The sequence below is a fragment of the Limulus polyphemus genome, unplaced genomic scaffold, assembly GCF_000517525.1.
Source record: "Limulus polyphemus unplaced genomic scaffold, Limulus_polyphemus-2.1.2 Scaffold660, whole genome shotgun sequence".
NCBI classification, from domain to species: domain Eukaryota; kingdom Metazoa; phylum Arthropoda; class Merostomata; order Xiphosura; family Limulidae; genus Limulus; species Limulus polyphemus.
In genome coordinates this window covers 127,338-146,204 of record NW_013666270.1, presented here as the reverse complement: position 1 = coordinate 146,204, position 18,867 = coordinate 127,338, and the positions used below count along the sequence as shown (strand labels likewise).

General features: G+C 34.5%; 1 protein-coding gene across 1 annotated transcript in view; it reads left to right on the top strand.

Moving 5' to 3' along the window:
* The first annotated feature begins 720 nt into the window (after positions 1-720).
* Positions 721-18,867, top strand: part of LOC106459783 (ankyrin repeat and SOCS box protein 3-like) — a 31,174-nt gene continuing 13,027 nt past the window's right edge. The window contains 1 exon segment of the mRNA XM_013919441.2: positions 721-1,183. The gene's annotated coding sequence lies outside the window, so the exon portion shown is untranslated.

Below are 18,867 nucleotides of genomic sequence, written 5' to 3'. Positions count from 1 at the left end.
GAATTGGAATATCTGATAATTATTATTTATTTCATTAATAATAAATGTTGTTTTATGTAGTAACATTATTTTGTCCTTAGTGCCTTAATGCAGAGGTCGTTTCATACGTTAATACTGTTGATAAGTGACCAAAGACGTGAGGAATTGTGATTTTGGAACCACAAATTCTAACGTTTATCTCGTGTAGCTTTGCGCGAAATTCAAAAACAAACAATATAATTTTGAATTTTGTGCACCTGATTTATACCAACTTTCTACCAAATAAGCTCGACATCGATGGTGTTAGATGATTTTCTAGTTGTTTCCACGTGTTGAAAATGCTCGAATGTTATTCTGCTTCTCCTTGAATCAAATCTGTAAACATTTTTGTTTTGCGACTTAAACACTTAATTTTTTAACACTGAATTACAACACATAATTCTAAGAAGACTATTTAGGGTCTATATTGTTCAGTGAAAACTCCTTAAAATAAACATTACATTACGTTAGAGTTGTGTGAAATACCCTACGCTTTCCCAATACTTTACTGAGATCGTGTGTTCTTATTTTGGAAACTTGTACACAGAATGATTTTACTTATTTACAATAAAAACTCGAGAGAGGATTTCACAAGCATTTAATGTTATTTTCAAGGAACCAGCTGATTCCAGCCAGCTGAGGCTCCTGTCTTAGTCACGTGGTTTTGTTTATTACGAAGTGCGTCTTCGCACAAGGACTGAAGTGCGTAGTTCTTGAATACGGCAGTAGCACAAAGAAGGTATAATAAGTAACAAGTGAAGTTAGCGATCTTTGTCTTGGGCTGATGTTTTAATAGTTTAATATATTGCGTTTCTGATCTAATCAGGAGAAGAAAAGTCAAAAACCTTAAGCTAAAGAAACAGAAGAACGTTTATGAGCGATACTACCAATCTCTTTTAAAAATCTATTTTTTTTAGCCTTTAAAAAAAGGGCACTTTACATGGCTCTTTTTGTCTGCAAGCAATACAACAAATACGTATTTGCCATCTCCTTAGCCAACAAACTACAACGTATGTAGCTCTGACTTCAAACAACATTCAGCCAAACTCTTGATTGAAAAAGAAAAGGAATTAAAGCTGAAACGTGAATAATTCTTGGAAAGTTAGTGTAATAACTGATCATTCGCCTATTGAAAAACAGGAAAAATCGACTTGACTGGCGCTCTGTAAGTTTTTTCCTACTCTTTGAAATATTTGGTAAGCAATTTTATTAAAAGTATTAGTTTTTCTCATTTATAGTACATCTAGTTTTCACTACCTTTATCATGGATTTGTGTGCGAGTGAGTATCTTAAAAGCCAGTTTAGTTTCTAACGAATCCAGTCTTAAACAGAAATAATGTAGCTTGGAGTGAGAGGATGCATTGTTTCAGATACTGTCTATTTTGTCCTATAACACATTGACAACATGATTAATAAAAAGTTATTAATGTAGTTGTTATAGTGCTTTGTTAGCAGCTCTTTTGGTGGAAATTATTACATAAAAACATTCAATCAGAGAGTTTCTTAAAACAGCACTCATTTTGTTGTTCGTTGTATGTTCTAAGAAAACACTTTCGGAAACCATATGATCAAAAATTATAATAATCAATCATATACGTTCAGCTGTGAAAGATACCAATTAAAAACATAAATTTTATAATTTAACAAGCTTGTACTGAGGCTGAAGATCGATTAACCACAACATTTCGCTTTATTGTAGGGGATTTTTTAAAGAGCAAAACCAATTTGACTTATCTGCTATGCCTACCGAGGAGAATCAAACCCCAGCTTTTAACGTTGTAGGTCCGTAAACTTACCAGTAAAGTAAAAAGTTTTTAGTGGCAGAATACACGTTAAGTATATCCAGGAAGAACGAGCTTGATGACTAAGGGTTATTCGCTTTAATATGTAGCGATAGTGCTACAGTATTCTCAAATATGAAGTATTTAATTTAGGTAACTTCAGGAATGTTATTTTTTATTCTGTTGTTGGTTGTGAGCGGTAATACTGTTGTAGGCTATGTTTTTTCATTATTTAAACATAATCCTTTTTGCTAGAGGGAGTTTTAACATTGCGCGATGAGGATGATTAAAGCATTCTTTGAAGTTTAGCGATTTGAACGATATAAAACACAAATTAGGCGAGATTAGAAAAGATTATTGATTTATTAAGAGACGAGACATCCACTGTCTGATTAAGTCTAATATCATAAATATATTTACAATGGACTTTCTAAGCAGTTAAACTGCGATCTTTTAACCAATAAGAGCGGATCGTCTACAGACAATGTATGATCAACATAGTCAATGATTAACGGTTATTCCCGGCAGTGCACTTGTTGATTTAGAAATATCTAACAAAGATGTTAATAAATTATTTACTAAAAATAACCAAGAACACTTAAAAATGTAAAATATAGTGACGAATTATGTGGATTGTAAATAGTAAAGATAGAAAGGAGTTCCGGGATATTTGTTCAAAGTAAGTTTCAATGTTCGTATAAGTTTTTTTCTTTTATATCAGTTTCACTTCGTAGAATTTAATTTTGTGTTTGGTTATGGAATGTGAGTTTGTTTTTAAATCTTAAAAGATGTAGCACGATCCTTTATAATGTTCTTTGATCTTTGTCTTAATTTCTCTTCCAGTTTTCCCTAAACAAAATCGTCCATTTCTGTCACTAAGTTATATTAAAACGATTTTGAATACATGTAAATCACGTGTCATCACAGCCGAAATACAATCGCGGTGGAACGAATTGTATCAGTACTACCTTTTGACATTGCTTGACGTTTCGTATGTAGTGTAATGCCAAGAAAAGTTTATCTTTCTTGGGACTTGGGAAGGGTATGTAATAGCTCTCGCGGACGGAAAATATTCATACATTCAGACTGTGAAAGTATGTTTAGATAGGGGATTTAGAATTTAAAAGAGGGACATTCTCTTGCACTTAACGGCATTGGAACACAAAGCAATATGGATTAATTTGAGGAACCAGGGCCGTCCTGAGAGAGACCTGCAATAAGTCTACCCCAGCCATGGTAAACAAAGTTCGGTATCTTCTGATGAAAATCCACAAACACAAAGATAATTGTCAAAATCCGTCCACGTGTTCCTGGCAACACCACGTAACATAATCAAGAAGAATCTCTGCCTGGAAAAGCCACACAAATCATACATCGTTGGATAAAATTATCTCAAACAAAAGGAAACCAAAAGCAAAAAACTGGTTTTGTTTTTTTCTAAGCACAAAGTTAAATAATGGGCTCTGCCCGTCAAGGGTATCGAAATCCGATTTTTTGTGTTATAAGCCCTCATAGTTACTGATGAGACACTGAAGAGCATGGGGGGGTGGGTGTATACTTGACTTTGCATTTTTCATTTTAGCGAACAATCTAAAAGAACCCGCCTTACAATAAAACACGTTACAGAGCTTGTGTCAGGAGTCGGATTATTTTGATAAAAATATAATTGAAACTGTTTAAAATGACAACCCGGGCTCAAAGTGAGATGGAGAATTTGATGGAAATGATGAAACAACAGAAAAATGACCAAAATAAAGAGGCAAGAAGTTAAAAGGGTAATTACAAGAACATGATATGAGATTTACAGAAGAATTAATAACACAAGACACTTTCATCGAAGACAAACTCGAGAAAGCAATAGAAATGGCACAGAAAGATTATAACAACAACATCGAAAAATTACAAATGGACATCTACAAAGTAAAAGGGAAGAGCAAAATGACATCAACGAATTACAAATGACACCAACAAGGTACAAAGAAATATAAACGCCAATATAAAACAGCTGAAAGCTGAATTTGAAAATGCAAGGTGAAACCAATCACACCTCTCTGCGCATGTGCTCAAGAATTCCAAGCTTAAACGTCATTAACTATGTCATATGGAATAGAAAAACCCATTTGGTCTCCACTTGTTACTTATAGTTGTATCACGTTTTTTTTTTATTTACTAACAGACGTTCCTGGGTTGTTCCAGCTACACTACAACTTCATCAAGTTACGTAATTTAACAGGTCAGTTCAACAATGTCGCTAAATATGGAAGCTCACAGGTTGTAATGGAAAGATACCATAGGAGGCATATCAAGCAGTTTAGAATAATTTCCAATGTCGATTGATCAGGTAAAGAAAGCTTGGAAATTAAACCCAGAAATGGAACAAGAATATGGACTGATACAAACAGCAATTCACCATAAATTTCCAGCATGAGGAAATTTGGAAGTTATTTTCACTGTAGGAAGATTCTCTACACAATACATGAGTGAGTAATGCACATAAAGGAAGACTGCACACTTTCAGTAGACTTCGTGCAGGAGCAGGGTTTTCTTTGGACAGTACGATTGTTCAAGGAATTTACAATCCAGGGGGATTAATGTTGTAGGCTATGCATATTTAATTTAGACGTATTGATTTTGGTTAGAGGGAGTTTTAAAGGTCCATGATGAGCGTGACTTTATGACGAACTTTCTTGAAAGTTTGGAAAATGAATTAAACGATACGAAATGCGAGTTAAGCGAGACTAGAAGAGATGATTAATTGATTTATGAGTTTGTTATAGTGGTGGATTAAATACTGAGATAGCAAGTTTGTTAGCTGGTTAATCTGTTACTTCTGTTTAGCGAATATCGAGGTTGTGTTTTAACGAAGTAAAATAGATACAATATGTACTGTGCATATTAGAAAATTAATAAATAACTGTTTAGTGCCATTTGTTGTGATGTTAGGCCTATCGTTAGTTCGTGAAATCGTGTAAATTATAAAAGTGTAAAAAATAAATCATCTTCGTTATAATTACGTAAACTGAACTTTGCATTCTTCTTTTTACTGAATAATGTAAAGGGAGCAGCCCAACAATAGAAACTGGCATATTTACTGTGGTCTATAAATTTATATACCAGAATAAGCTTCGTAAGCCTAAGAAAGTTTAAGTAAATAGTTTAAAACAATAAAAATATTAGTGAAAGAAACATTTCATAATATTAAAGCACTGAAGTGTCTGTAGTCCGTTGTAGTAGCACATCATATTAAGTATCCAGCATCCACTTTTAAAACTCCAAGTGAAACTAATTCTAGCACTGTAACTCCTATGGTAAGCTGTGAAATCCATACTTTTCTCAAACAAATTTTAAGATGGTGTTTATGATACTTTGCATATTATGTAGTCACGATATGGTATAGGTTTTATAAAGTAACACTTTGAATACGTTTGAATAAAAACTAAATAAACGGATCTCAAAGTTTACGAAATTATTTTCACCAAGATAGTTAGCTTACTTACGATTAAAATGAGTGCAATAACTTCGCAGCTGTAAATGTTAGACAGGATTTTATACACATTTATGGACAAATTTGCAAAGCAGGCTCAAATTGTTTGGAAGACAGATATTTCTCCATAATTAACTCTAGTTTACTCTCTGTGTAGATTACATGTCACACGAAGTAACTACAAATTATGTTCAAACTTGGTACTGTATAGAAAGGTTTCTTAAATATCATTAGTGAGACCAACTGCTCACTTTATGATAAACATACAGGAAGGAAGTCATGATGGTTAAATAAACGTATCTGGATAAAATTCTCAAGCATTGGCAACTGTTCGGCTAAAAATAGTTCAAAAATCCTCTAAACTATAAATAAGATACACACGTTTTGCTCGATAGAAAAATGGCAATACCTATCAACCACCTGATGTTTCTTTTATTGTTAAGCATAAAGCTACCCAATAGGCTATCTTTTGTTTGCCCACTACGAATATAACTCGATTTTTAGCGTTATAAGCCTTCAAAATTACCACTGAGCCACTGTGGGGGAAGGTGTGGATGTGGAGTGACTATGGCTGCGAAGGCTTTCGTGTAAGGGTTATCAGGCCAAAAAACTTATAGAGAAATAAAGTGAATTTGTATTTGTAAAACTATTATTCAAGAAATATATTACTTTTGCTTATATTAAATATATGTATAATATCTGTATATACATATATATATGCAATATTATCCTCGTTTTCAGTGGTTTTATAATAATTCTGCGTTCCACAGAACACAAATAGTATTTGATTTTGATCATTTTTTATACATTGGCATTATATTAAACTTATATTAAGTTGTTAAATATGAGAGTTAAACTTAGAGTCAACATATTGAGTTATAATGAGTTATATATTGCGTTATAATTATATCGTTTCCTGGTTGAGTTTAATTGTTTATGGACTATTACGAGATGTAGAAAAGTGTTTTCAAGAGATAAGGTATCATAACAGCTCTGCGTAGTCTTAATGTGCCTAACTGCCTGTCTGTGCAGTTGTTTGCGAGGAGGATGTAGAGCATTTTTATTCGAATATATACAGCTGCTGAAATAACGAACTATTAAGTTAAATGATACTTGAAAGTTTATTTCTGGATTTTACAGTTCTAGGTAAGTCTTTCATCCAATTTATCCGAGTATGCTACCCCAAACTATTAAAATAACGATTGATATAATCTAAACGAACAAACAAGCATACTGTGTAAAGTTTTAGTTACTACACACACACACACACACATATATATATATATGAATATAATATATTCCTTCTAACAGGCACAAAAACTCGTAAATGTTTTGGCATAGCACACTAAAAGTACTCTTTCTAAGAACAAGTCCTCAAAATAGCATACTTTACGTAAGCAACTATGCGATGTTGCCAACCAAAAGGTTACGATTTCACTTACTAGTCTTGACTGGACGATATTTTTATACCAAAGACTGGCACATTCGGAGACCGAGGTTTCACTGTCGCTGGAAAGTCTCCTATCAGCCTTGTACTTCCTTTTGCACGCTGAACACAAAAAAGTAAACTTAAAAGTAAACAGTTATCATCAGTCAGCTGTTTGTTGTCAGGGTAGGGAACTCATGACGTCACAAACTACATTCGCAATACAAAATTGCCTCTCTGTAAACATTTAAAACACGAACACTGTATTAACAGAATATTTCAAAAGTATTAGGAAGAATGGGTGGACAACTAATTGTCGAACTCATGAAGAGTATTATCTAGAGAAAAGTCCAAGAAAAGAGACAAGCAAAGGTTACAAAAGTAAAAATTGCCATGAAAAAACGTGACCTATGTGTGACCTACACACAAGAAAATAGAAAAAAGTTGAACTTAATGTAGTTTCGATGTTTATGCGGATGATAAGAAAGAACAATAAGGTGTACACGTAAAAAGGGGATAATAACCCTCGTATTTTAAAGATTTGACTTAAAACATTCCTTTGTCGAATAACGAATGCATCTTGGTGTTTAGGTTCAGAGAAAAATGAATTTTTAAAGGAATAACTTTAATAAATAGGTTTTAAAGTTTTGAAATTTTAATATTTTAATTATCATGGTATATTATAATGATAATAGTTTAAGCGGCTCAAGAAATACAGTTTAACTTTTAAAATTATTACTCTATGAAATTCGGTAAAACATACAATGAGTTTACTTTCCGTTCGATCTAATAATTGGATCGTTTACTTGGATCTAAGAATAATTTCATGTAACAATAGAAAAGAGGAGATGCGTAATAATATTCATCGAAGATAGCTGAAACGAGTGAAACAAACTTTTATGTTATTAGAAGATATCATGATACACTTAACATATACGTAAAAGATAAATTTTGTATTGCAAACATTGAATTTCTTGTTTGTAAAGAAGTATCAGAAACACATATGTGGAGGTTATGTAGAATTAATTTCACCATCTAAAATACCATCACGATGATTACTGTTATACTACTTAAAAAAAAAAAACCGCTTGAAACTGACGGTAGGCGGAAACATTGACTCACGAAGTCAATATGCCTTCCATGTGAAATAGTAGTTAATAGGGTTTACTTTTGTTTTTCTCCACGGATGCAGTTGGTTGACATACCCAAGTCAGTGCATGTATATTATTGTGGTAACGAGACCCGAACTATGAGCCCTCGGATTTACAATCCGGCACACTAATCACTCGCCCACGCCCGGCCTGTTTTATTACTTGTTACCTAAAAAGTAGTGGAAACCCTAGTTCTACGTTTCGTCATATGTTTGATCAATACACATATACCATTTTTGATTTGAAGAATTGTTACAGTATTGAATATGTTAAGAAATGTTAAATAATACAACATATAATCTATCTTTATCTCTAAATAATACAACATATATCTATCTTTATCTCTAAATAATACAACATATAATCTATCTTTATCTCTAAATAATACAACATGCAATCTATCTTTAGCTCTAAATAGTACGACATATATCTATCTTTATCTCTAAATAATACAACATATAATCTATCTTTATCTCTAAATAATACAACATATAATCTATCTTTAGCTCTAAATAATACAACATATAATCTATCTTTATCTCTAAATAATACAACATATCATCTATCTTTAGCTCTAAATAATACAACATATATCTATCTTTATCTCGCTTTTTGAAACTTGTTAGAAAGAAAAATTATAATATTATTGTAAATGAATCTAATGGATATAGTGGTTCAGAAAAAACTGATTGGATTGAAATTATCATTCTAACTGTGATGTTTTAAAACAACGTTATATAAACAATAAATAAAATAGAATGTAAAATTTTAAACAACCATTGTAATGCCGCTCTAAAGGACGAACTATTAGCCCTGTAAGACTTTAAAAGTCTCGACTTTACCAATAAACAATTATTACACTATTCATGTCGTAGATAATCTTTCAGAAGCTGAGCTGGCATCCCAGTGACTTAAAGTGACAAGTTGCTAAGCAACTCAGAGTAAATACATTAAAACACGTCACCTAAACACTGGAACACTGTCTATACGAATATTACTAGTACAGGGTAAGTAAACCAATTAACTTGTTACATATGAATAAACAGGGCTTTGTTTCCTTACAAATACTTTTATGTTGTAGTATTTCATTTACTGTTAACAAATTATTTTTGTAAACCAAGTTAAGATGAATAAAACAATATTATCATCGCTTTCTATTTATTAATTAGTTTGATAGATACAGGCTTTCCGGAAGAAAGCACGAAACTTTACATATAGGGGTTTACAGTATGTTGATTAAGACCAGTAGACACATTATCCAATGAAGGGATTATTATTAAAAAGCGACCAAGAAAGGATGTTTATTATTATTATTTTACAAAGTAAGCATTGTACACAAATATTATATTTTACAAACATATGTTAAAGGGAGATAATATATCAAATTAAAAAATAAATATATTCCACAGAAGAAAAAAATCACAGTTTCAATACTACAGATTTTCGTTATCAACGTTGTAGCCCTTTTGTTAATATTCTCTATTTGCTTATAAAATCGGCTGCTGTGAAGCACATTCTTTAATGATTAAAACATTTGGTTCATTTTCACTTAAGAAATGTATTCAATGTAATTCTGTAATTTATGATATTTAGTAATTTTTCTAGATCCACATGAAAATTAAATTTGGTTCATTTTTATGTGAGTATTGAATTAAATGTACTTCTGTGATCTGGCAAAATTATGTTATCAGACTGAAAAGAATATAAATCTTTTTCAGGATTTTCACACCATTTCATTAGGAAACTACTACTAACACAACTAATATAGAATAGTAGGCGTCAATGCTAACAGCTGATATAGCTTCTAAAATTAACCTTTGAGATAACATTCGAATACTGCTGATGTCCAAAAAAGGTGGTGTCAAGCTCTCGCTGTGTATATTCTAAACCATACGATGAAAACATTGACTGGCCGCTTTTTATTATATGCCAAACATAATCAGATCTAAAGTAATCAGAAATAAAGTTTAAATTCACAACAACGGAACAATACCAAATTCATTGTGAATTTAAACTTTATTTTAGATAACCTTCGTTAAATTTTGAAAAACATTTAATTTTAAAATACCATATTAGTTTTACTTTAAATCTACCTAAAAATCTGATATTATTTATTAGACTGATTACAGAATAAATCAGAACTCCACTTTCACAAATAAATCAAATATATCACAAATGTAGAGTTCCTGAACTTAAAGTTCACAAGAAGTGCACAAATAAAACTCCATATTGTCAACATTAAATTCTCTAAAGGTAAAATTTTTATAATAATTTTTATATTTCAGTTTTAAGTTTAGCTTGGTTTTCTTTATCCTCCTTCTGTTATTATAACCACCATGATTTGAACCATTTGCTATCCCGGAGTCTTTAGTGTGCTTGACCATCTGCAGCATTATCTTTCTTATACTGGACTTAGTTAATCCCTAGTTCCAATAACTTGAGAAGACAAGACTCCGCTTCCAGTTCCAATGTGCACAAAAATTACCTTTACTTCTTTTACTAATGTGGCCATTCTATTTTCTGATTCACCTGTAGATTAACCCACATTGCAGTTCAATGCCAACTCTACTTATGACATATTCTTAATACGACCATATTATTTATTTGTACTGATTATGTAGCTTTCTTTAATGATTGTCCATCATTTAACTTTTTTTCTATAAGTATTTCGCTACTTTCAAGTCAACTATTCTCTAGCAAGTGTTTCTGACACCAATGTATACAGATTTTCCAATCTTGATTTTAACTTTACATTTTTATAAAATTGAGGAAAAACGAGACAAGTGTACATTTTATATTATCAATTTCGTTTCATCTTAATTTCTGGTTCTTATTTAAGGCTTCAGAATTTATCAGATACGTTACTTTTCAACTTATTTTTATCTTAATTTCTGGTTCTTATTTAAGGCTTCAGAATTTATCAGATACGTTACTTTTCAACTTATTTTTATCTTACAAATTTCCCTTATTTATGTTCCTCCCAGTCTCCACATAAAGTATTCAAATATCCACTCACATTCATTTGATTGGTCATACCTATCATAGTAATGAACAAGTCAGCTGCTTCAGCCTGATTGCTCTAGTCAGTCTGATTAACAACCTTATAACCTTATCAATCCGGAGATAAAGCTGCATTAAACCATCTTTGAAATTTTAGCACGTGACCCTCGTAGTTACCGTACTATAATAGTAAGTTGTTATTCTATATGTCAATATATTTGGCTCCCGGTGGGACAGCAGTAAGTCTACGGACTTACAACGCTAAAATGCGGGGTTTAAATCATCTCGGTGGATAAATCAGATAGACATAAGAATATATGTATACTGTATTGAACAAAAAAGTCACATAATTGGAGCATGTTTAACGGCTTAGTAAAGATATCTAATAATCTTGGCTCCCAGAGTGTTAGTTAAGAGTAAGACTGTTTTGTTCAATTAAGATAAATATGCTGATTTTTCGTGTTTTTTTATGTTAGGATGTCTGTCCGTCGAGGTTACACTTAGCTGAGCCAATTTTTCCTCGTGGTCAGCTCTATCCAGGATACGGTCATTCGATTGGTTAAAATTTATGTCCCTAAAGTTGCAAATATTGAAAACGTTGTTTAGAAGGAAATTGTTTAAACAACTTTCCATTAAGAATTCGATATTTTTAAATTTTATACCGTGGCTTGAAATACCACAACTCTATATATTTTGTCGAATTTCAATACGTTTTACTAGTAGAATAATATCATTTGGGAAAACAGATGTCTGTTCGTCCACTGGCTATAAATATAAAGAAGAGAAGGAGAAAACAAAATACAATAAAAAATAAACAAGAAATATGTTTATAGGTGTAAGGCCTACGAAGAACTTGTTTGTTTGTTTGTAATTATGCACAAAGCTACACAATGGGCTATCTGTGTTCTGTCCACCACGGGTACCCAAACCCGGTTTCTAGCGTTGTAAGTCCGCAGACATACCGCTGTGCCATTTGTGGGAGGGGGGGGGGGCTACGAAGAACTACTCTTATGGATGCTTGTTAATCTTCGTGTGTACGTGTTATTAAAATTTAACAAAAAATACTTTTTGTACAGAAATTTCGAATAGGTTTGATGTATAATTTTCTAGCATTACGTTTTTTTTTTACAAATTCAATGTCTTGTTGAGTTCTGGGGATTATGTTGATAAGTAAAAAAAAACAAACAAAAAGAATGATTAACTCAAACCTTTGAAGGAGGTTTATTGTTTCTTTGTTACGGATTTCGCGCAAAATAACACGAGGGTTATCTGCGCTAGCCGTCCCTAATTTAGCAGTGTAAGAATAGAGGGAAGGCAGCTAGTCATCACCACCCACCGCCCACTCTTGGGCTACTCTTTTACCAACGAATAGTGGGATTGACCGTCACATTATAACGTCCCCGCGGCTGAAAGGGCGAGTATGTTTAGTGGGACGGGGATTCGAACCCACGACCCAGAGATTGCGAGTCGAGCGCCCTAACCACCTGGCCATGTCGGGCAAAGGAGGGTTATTATAAAGTCGTTCCGCTATTAACAAGTGCATAAACAATGATTACTGATTAAAGCCTTCGAAGGTAGGGTGAGTACTCTCAAAACAACATTGCCGGAAACGGTTTTTAGTTTTAAAATAATTTTTAGAAAGAATATATCTTAGTAGGCAAACATTCAGTTTTGTGTGATTAGATAATAATGTGAATTGAGTGAAATACACAACTCTATATATATTGTAGAATTTTTACATATTCTACTAGTCATAAAACATAATGTGAATTGAGTGAATTACACAACTATATACATATTGTAGAATTTTTACATATTCTTCTAGTCACAAAACATAATGTGAATTGAGTGAAATACAGAACTCTATATATATGTTGTCGAATTTCTACATATTCTACTAGTCACAAAACATAATGTGAATTGAGTGAATTACACAACTATATACATGTTGTCAAATTTCTACATATTCTACTAGTCACAAAACATAATGTGAATTGAGTGAAATACACAACTCTATATATGTTGTCAAATTTCTACATATTCTACTAGTCACAAAACATAATGTGAATTGAGTGAAATACACAACTCTATATATGTTGTCGAATTTCTATATATTCTACTAGTCATAAAACATAATAGGAGTTTTCAGAAAAACTACACAAACAATTGATTTTGTTTTTCATAGACCAACTATATCACATTAAAACCAACAAATATACATAAGGGATACTGACAATAACACAACTTTTCTCATTATTAATACAGCTTTTACTGAGTACGAGGAATTACTTCGTACACTCTCTGAGCTTCATCACAACATTTTTGGTAAAGGTCAGTTGTGACAGTACGAATATAAATACGTGTTGCTGCTTCAAGCAGATCGGTGTCCGAAAGTGTTGTTTACATGGACCATCATTCAGAATGGGGAAGGAATGTTCATTCGAACTTTTCAATTACACTCTTTACAAAACGTGCAGTATTAAGTCTCGTATTTTTTGTGTGGAAGTAGAACGTCTTCTATTATGATGCATTTTCACTCTTCTTCTTTAAGAACTTAGTATAGTACATTGGTCATAACCACTGCCATTACCAATTACCATTACCATTACTGCTATTACTTCTCCCGTGAGCTTACTTTTTTAACTGTCAGAATTTCTGGTTGTTTAGAAAGTTGGTATTGTTTTTAGATATTCTTTCAACCATTGTGAGTTATCCTCGCGAACTGTCCCTATTGGAAAACATTTTTTCGGTTACTTCTTCTGTAATTGAAAGACGCTATAGCAGTGATGGTTTTTGACGCTGCGAGGTGTTACTTTAAGCCTATTTGAAGCCAGTAATTAGAATTACAAATGCAGTTATTCTGGCAGAACTTATATATATCTCCATAGAGAACTTTGAATTAAATACTACCTCTGCGATAAGAAAATTTTTCATAACTGGATAATCCATGACACTTAGAGGCTTTGATATATCCCTGTTATTCTGCATGATATTCTTATAAATTTACTAGTTTAGGCAAATTAAAGTGGCTAGGAATCCAGAAAAACTTAACAGATATAGATGATAAAAAGAAGTTGGCCAGTCATTTCTGAATATCTAAATGAACTGAAGGAGAACACACATTAAGCAATGCCGAGGCTATCAAAGAGGTAAGCGAGTCAGTATATATATAATACATTTATTGTACTGATTAACTTCTACATGATTCAAGGCAACTGAAATTGCATACAAATCGCCAGTGAACACAGAATGTGTTGAGTGAATCCTATGAGCAACCACCGAGCCATAACAAGCCATGGCAGAACCTACAGAGTCACCAATTTTTGAAAAAGCAGTAAAAATGGAACAGAAGAAGAATGGTTTGAAAGATGTTCAGCAAACAGAAGATGGTACTTCCAATTGGGAGTAACCTGCTTCTTCAGATGACTTAAAGAAAGAAAGACCACAAGTGGGAATGACAACAAGCCATGGTGGAATAGGCTGATCATCAGACTCGGCAATATCATTCAGTGTCAGATCCAATTTAGTCAACGGTGCGTGGATACAAAGGCTAAATGTAGAAATTGCAGACCATCTATAGCCAAAAACCACAGCTCACCATGGCATGAAGACACAATGCCAGGTGAGATACTGTGGTAAGGATCGGAGGTTTACAGCATATTGCAAGAAAGGTTGCAAATATCAGGGTTGAAGTGGCGCCCCATATACCTTAGTGTATAAACTCTGGACTGGAGAAGTATGGAAAGCTCCCATGCAGAGCCGAAGCCCTGATGTACATGATCCAACATCTTCAAGGCAGTGTCCCTGGCTGAATCACAGACCACAGATCTATATTTCAGCTTAGATTGAATGAGGTCACGAGAGATCTTCAACATGGAACATTTCTCTGCTCTCCGAGAAGTGAAGGAAGGATGCAGAGGATGTTCAGTGCCCTTATAAACTTGACACAAAGCTACTTAATGTGTGGAATAAATGTCAGTTTAAAGCCCAATAAAAATCCTAAGAACTTTGTCTCAGTCACCTCAGAAATAACAGCACTATCCAGGCAAAGCTCCGGATCAGAGTGCAAACCAATGATGACAAAAATTCACACAAACGGTTTTAGATTATGAGAATGTGAAACCATTTGCTGTGGCCCACCTGAACAAGCAAATGAGGGCAGTTTGAAGTTACTGCTCAATAAACCTGATATACAACAACCAAGAGGAAATCTAAAAGTTGTCGATATAGAGGCTGTTTGCAACAGTAGGAGGAAGCTGTTCGGTGATATCATTGATCTTAATGCTGAAAAGTGGGACACTCAAGACACAGCCCTGAGGGATTCCAAGTTCCTCTGTGAAGGATCAGGACAATGTCAAACACACAGAGGATTGGAAACACCTGTCAAATAAAAAATACAAACAAAAATGGGCAAATGGCCATGTAACCCATAGGATTGGAAATTCTGTAAAATTCCAGACATCAATTTAGTGTCGTAAGCCTTCTCAAGATCAAAGGAGGTTAATACAAGATGCTTTCTCTTTAGGAATACTTCTCTGATTGAGGTTTAAAGATGAATAAGATGGTACACAGTGGAGCACTTGCTACGAAAAATACATTGGGTGGATGAAAGAAGGTTCTTTGATTCAAAGAACCAAACAAGACAAGCATTAACTATTCTCTCCAAAACCTTACATAGACAGTTAGTCAAAGCAATAGAACAATAATTAGAAGGAATCGTAGGATCCTTTCCAGGCTTAGGAATAGGATGACAATTTACACCAAGCATCTGAAAATCATCCTCCAACCAAATCTGGTAAAAACAACCAGAAGAAGAACAAGAGAGGCGGTAGACAGATGGCATGATGAAAATCATCAGATCCAATCGATGTATTGCTAGACTGATGTAGAGCAACCACCAGCATAATTGGTTAATTTAGTTATAAAGACTATTTGCCTGAAAAGAAAGTGGAGACCTTCCAGCCTGTGACTTGATCGCCAAGAGGGTAGAGGAAAATATAGAAATGTTGGAATGGTGTAAAAAAGCACTCCTCAAGGGTGTCAGCAATACCCTGTGTATCAGCAATTTTCTGGCCATCGGAAAGCAAGATTGAAAGGGGACGGGAAGCATACTTCCCATTGACTCTTCAATCCTGTCCCAAACGACCTTGAAACTGGTAGGCAAAGAGATAGCTAGAAGTGAAATTAATCCAAGATTCCTTTTGGCTTTGACATCTGACTTGCTTGGCGTAAGCACGAGCCCGCTCAAAGGCCATGTGGTTATGAAGAGTGTGATATCTTTGGAAGAGATTCCAGGCCCATTTCTGAGCCTTCTGTGCCTGTTGGCAGTCAGGGATCCACCATGGACGAGAATATCGGGAAGCGTGTCGAGGTTTAGGAGATAGTATAAACAGTTGCCTGGACAATGCAGTCAGTAACTGCCTGTATGCATTCATCAACATAATGAAGTGTAACAACAGCAGGATCAAGTTCTGAGAGAATAGTGAAGCAGAGCCAGTTAGACGAGTCGAGTGGTATCGACTGTAGAGACACACAGATTGATAGGAATCAGTCAATATCTTAATGTTATCAAAATTAGAATGGAAACCCCAACAGTTCACCTGTATCAAAAAGCCTAATTTTATTTATAAGGAGTAGGAGAACCAGGTGGAGAGATTTTTTGTTTATGACAACAATGTTTTTGTTTAGATGAAAGAGGTCTATAGACCTCCATGGGTCATACCCTTGGTCGATGGGGCAGTTCCGTTTCTGATGAGTTAGAATCCAGTGATTAACTGCATGCCCAAATAATGGACCTGCACCTTGGAACCAAAGCATTCAATGGATGCTTCACGAGGGAGAGATACAGGAGTAGACGTTGATTTGTCAACCCGTAAATCCATGGAGGGAAGAAGACCCTTAACATGGTGAGAAAAAGACTTTGTGGGGAGAGTAGAGAGATCTGTCTGCATACCCACTGTGGAAGTGGAATGGGGAGCAGTAGCATGCATTCGAGGTGGAACAGAGAACAACATCTTCCATGCATCAGAATAGGAAATGTTGTTAACAGTCCATATATGCTGTATCTCTTTCTACTCTACCCATTTAGGACAAGATCAAAAGTAGGATGGGTGGGAGCCATTACAGTTAACATAGTGTGGGGCGAACTGACACTCGTAGTTTTCATGGCCTATGCCATCACAATGAGCCCGTGTTAAAGTACCATGACAGGATGTTTTGAATGTTCAACTCACTGGCACAAGAAACATCTGAGAGGGTTAGGAATATGGAGCCACACCCTGTAGTTCAGATAACTTGCCTTGACAGTGGCAAGCAAACATGGCAATGTAAGTTTCAAGATAAGAATGCTGTTAGGTCGCATTAATTCATTCTTTCTAGGTGATATACGACAGACAGCTGATACACCTTGGCTGTAGAATCCAGCAAAAACCTCCAACTCAGAGTTGTTAAGCAGGTCTCTCTAAATTACCATTCCTCTCAAGGAGCTCAAAGAAACATAGGGAATAGCTTCAATGGGAATATCCTAGATGAATTTCGATTTCAAAAGGAAGTCGTTATGTTATGGCATAGATGTTTCAACCAAGATGTTTCATTATCGCAGCTGCTTGACTGACTTAGGAGAATCAGCAAGCTCTTCTAATCCATTCTGAATGAAAAAGGGAGACATTCCTCTAATGATTTGTCAGACAACGAATGTAGAATAAGAAAGCGAGGTACATTAACAGTAAGAGATAGTGACTGTGGATCTGTCTTCTATTCGTGGTCGCTTTCCAATAAATGTTTTTTTATTTTGGTTATCATTTTTAGACTACCCATGACAAAAGAAGAAAACAATTCAACAAATAAACATAACATGTTCTAGAAATTCACCCATAGTGGCCAATTACTTCACACGAGTGTAATTATTTTGAATAAATTATTAACCTTGTAATTCTGGATATTTTAGAGACCTGGGCCATACCCAAGAATTCCTGAGAATTTCATGGCGTTCAGAGTTCGGGAAGTAGGCACTAAGGCAGTAGCAAAGGGGAAATATGTATACTTGTCAAACTCGTAATAAACGTAAAAAGGAATAACGTAGATAGTTCCATAAATCCTCTGGGGTGTACTCAATAACCTCTGAAAGTTCCATAGCGATTAATGGTCGGAAAGTTGGAAAATTGTCGTTACGGACAGACAGACATAAACCGCTGTATAGTATAGACAAAAGAAAATTTTTACGTATGTAAAACACACACAAGAGACGTTTAACGAGGAAAAAGTATAGCATAATTGTTTTTACTCGTTGTTTAAAAGGACACCGGCCCGGCATGGCCAGGTGGTTAGGGCGCTCGACTCGCAATCTGCGGGTCTCGGGTTCGAATCCCATCCCACCAAACATGCTCGCTCTTTCAGCCACGGGGGCGTTATAAAGTGACGGTCAATCCCACTATTCGTTGGTAAAAAGAGTAGCCCAAGAGTTGGCGGTGGGTGGTGATGACTAGCTGCCTTCCCTCTAGTCTTACGCTGCTAAATTAGAGACGGCTAGCGCAGATAGTCCTCGTGTAGCTTTGCGCGAAATCCATAACAAACAAACAAACAAACTAAAGGACTGAATTATGTGTTCCCTCGCATTAGCTGATGGATATTCTACAAATACATATATTAAAAAATTCTTTGGTAGATAAAAGTTCGCTTCTATCATAGGAACTGAATGAATGATTTCATTTCTAGTTTGTGTCAATAGATGATGACCTGGAAGTTTTTAGTTGAATGAACTTACCAAGATAGAGCATTTCCTGATTTCGTTCTACATTTATTTATTTGCATATGGTTATCCACCTACTTACCCTTCCTTGCTTTCTTTATCTAGTTTATCCGTCTCTCTAGCTTTTTATGCCTACTGGTTCACTCTGTGTATATGTACGTGTTCATCTGCCTCGTGTGGCTGGTCGTTTATCAGTTTATTCGTAAGTTTCTTCAACTGATCGTTAATCATTTATTTCTACTAAAGCGAATTTTTCTAGA